Below are 3437 nucleotides of genomic sequence, written 5' to 3' on the forward strand. Positions count from 1 at the left end.
ACAAAGCCAAGTGAGGGTGGAAAGCAGGAGATGGAGTGGATTTGGCAGCCTCCGAGAGAGGAGGGGCCAGCGGGGCCAGCAATCCAGTGAGTCATCCGCAAATGGCAAATGCCCTGCCCAAGAGAACAGAGAACTTGAGTCATGAGTGACATTTAGAATCCTTACTCTGTCCCTGGTACCCTAAGGCCCGGGAACAGAGCTGTGGACAGGACACGGGAGGTAGGACCCCACTGAGCCGCGTGAAGGGTGAGGAACCTGAACATTAAGTCAGTTTAGTAGTTTTGGGGTGTGGTCAACACAACCCAGGACACGTGCAGAGAGGGCAGGGAACATTTCACAGGGAAGAAATACATGTCCACCATTTTCTTTCAACCTATCTGTGTTTTAATCTAGGGCAGAAGTGATAAGGGCGGGCTAGTTTGGCAAGGAGGAAATAAGACTGACACCACCGGAAGTCACAATGGCGTGAAAGAAAGGTCCAGGAGTGGAGAAAAGCACAGGGTGCAGAAATAGACGCCCAGGAGTGAGAACACTGTAAGCAGAGAACAAGAGCCTGCAAGCCAAAGGCGTAGGCGGGGCGTGGAGGTGGGGCGTGGAGGTGGGGTGGGGTGGAGGGTAGGGGGTGGGTGCAGGAGTGACAGAGGCGGAGGCTGGCAGGCCTGAGCTCCTCATGCTAGGATTCTGGGGTTTGTACAGACACCTGAAGCCTTGTGAGAGACCAAGGAGCTGATCAGAGTTGAGCAGGGACAGGTGACAGATTAAGGTGGGCAGTGGACAGGCCTGGAGTCCTAACGCTGTCCCAAGTGAAGCCATTGAGGGGGCTTAGGCAGTAGTGTCGCCACCAGAGGTCATGCTGTTCTTTGGCTGGGTGAGCATGGGTGGTTGGCACAGGGAAGTCTGTGGTGGCTTCTGGAGAGCAGAGGAAGGAGCAAATAGCCCAGGGGGTGTTGCGTGGCCCCTCGCAGATCTCAATTCCAGCAAATATCCTCAGACAGGTTAGCGATGCTATTAAAGTCACCGAACCTGGAGACCCGGGTTTGCAGATAATGCTGCACCAAGCAGGTGAACTCAGTGATTGGATTATTAAGTTACAGCATCTGTGACTTAATTTCATTGGCCGCCAGCGAGGCATCTGTCAAGCAAATTGACATTTGCTTTGCCAGTCTCTCTTAAAGTCAGAACAATTGATTTGGTTACATTTTATACACAAGATTTGCTTTCCCTCAGAAAAGCAGAAGGACATGAAATACACTCTTTAAAGTTTTAAGTCTCCTTATTTGTACTGAACAACTGTTAGAGTTGGTATCATAGAACAAAACAAGAAACAACAAAATACCCTCTTATTTAATGGGACCGAACCTGGCTGAGACCGGCTGGTACCTTGGAAGAAAAGTGAAGTTGGCTACTGTCAGAAGTAAATAAACTCTTCCAAGCCCAGGAAGTTGATGCTATTGTTTCTATTTACATCTGTGGATCTTTTGTTCCGATAGTCTATGGTTGATGAGAACCAATTCCTGGAAGGGGTTCCATGATCTCCACACATGCTTTGTACATGCAAAATAAATAAAATACAAAGAAATTATTTGAAAGAATGTCTCCTAGATTCAGCATACCATTGACACAATTTTAAAAGTAGTTTCTATTGTTGAACTCTATATTTTAAGTTATATGGCTACTGAGTTACATAAGATATTTTCATACAAGTATTTAATGTACTTTGAACAGTTTTCCCCCACAACACATCTTTCCTTTCCTTTCCTTTCCTTTCCTTCCCTTCCCTTCCCTTCCCTTCCCTTCCCTTCCCTTCCCTTCCCTTCCCTTCCCTTCCCTTCCCTTCCCTTCCCTTCCCTTCCCTTCCCTTCCCTTCCCTTTCCTTTCCTCTCATTAATGGAGGAGGAAATCCCTTTGTCCTCCTAGACAGTTTGGCCTCTACCAGGGCCCAGGTGGTTTCTCTACTCAGTGAGATGCTATCTGTAACCATGATTTCATGGTGGAAGGCTGGGGACAGGGACTACAATCCCTAAAGCATCTAGCATAACCAAATTGTACAGCCAGGGAGTCTGATGTGCTGGTCAGAAAGCCCTTGCCATGCAAGAGTGAGCTCCTGAATTTGGATCTTTAGAACCCACATAACCAGCTGCATACAATGGCTAACACCTGTAAACTCAGCATGTGACAGCAAGAGACAGCTGGATCCTGGAAGCTAGGCTGTCCTATGGTCAAAACTCCAGGCTCGTGAGAGACTTTGTCCCAAATGAGAGTAGAAGGTCCCTGATGACTGGTTGACACATTAGGCTGTTTTCCTGTCTCCTCAAATGTGCTATCTACACATGTACCCATACCCACAATGTCCCTATACCCACACATGTACCCATACCCACACATGTACCCATGCCCACACGTATTCCCATATACACACATGTACCCATGCCCACACATGTCCCCATGCCCATACATGTCCCCCATACCCACACATGTACCCATACCCACACATGTACCCATGCCCACACATGTCCCCATACCCACACGTGTCCCCATACTCACACATGTCCCCATGCTCACACATGTTCCCGTACACACACATGTTCCTGTACACACACACATTCCCATATCCACACATGTACCCATGCCCACACATGTACCCAAGCCCATTCATACACTCTCACCTACGCATGTACCCACATTTACACCCATACCTACATGCACACCCATACACAGACATATACCTATGCATACAGACATATATCCATACCTACACGTGTACCCATACCCACACAGTAACCCACACCTACACGTGCACATGCAAGAGACACATAGCCACCTCCCAGTCCATAATACTCTCCTTTAATTTTTTATTCTTCTCTCATATACTATATTCCAACTGCAGTTCCCCCCCCTTCTCCTTCTCCTTCCCCCAGGCCCTCCTCTCCCCCTCCTATCTTCCCCAGACCCACCCTTCTGTTTCCCCTCAGAAAAGAGCAGGCCTCCCGGAGATTTCAACCAGGCCTATTAAGCTGCAGTAAGACTGGGCACCTACTATCACATCAAGAGGAGGCAACCCAGTAGAGGGAACAGGGTCCCACGAGCACACCAAAGAGTCAGAGAGAGAGACAGCCCCCACGTGCACTATTAGGAGTCCCACAATAACACCAAGTTACTCAGCCATAACATATATGGTGAGGACCTAGGTCAGACCCCTAAAGGCTCCCTGGTGCCTGCAAGGCCCCATGAGAGTCCCAGCCAGCTTGATAGTCTCCTTCTTCAAATCGTCCTTTCTCTATTTAAACAGCTGCCTAGTGTAGAACTTTCCAGATAATGACAGAATATCTATTCTGAACAGTAAAGGTTTATAAAGGAAAAGAAAGAAGAAGAAGAAGAAGAAGAAGAAGAAGAAGAAGAAGAAGAAGAAGAAGAAGAAGAAGAAGAAGAAGAAGAAG

Source organism: Mus pahari, chromosome 1 (genome assembly GCF_900095145.1).
Source record: "Mus pahari chromosome 1, PAHARI_EIJ_v1.1, whole genome shotgun sequence".
Classification (NCBI taxonomy): Eukaryota; Metazoa; Chordata; class Mammalia; order Rodentia; family Muridae; genus Mus; species Mus pahari.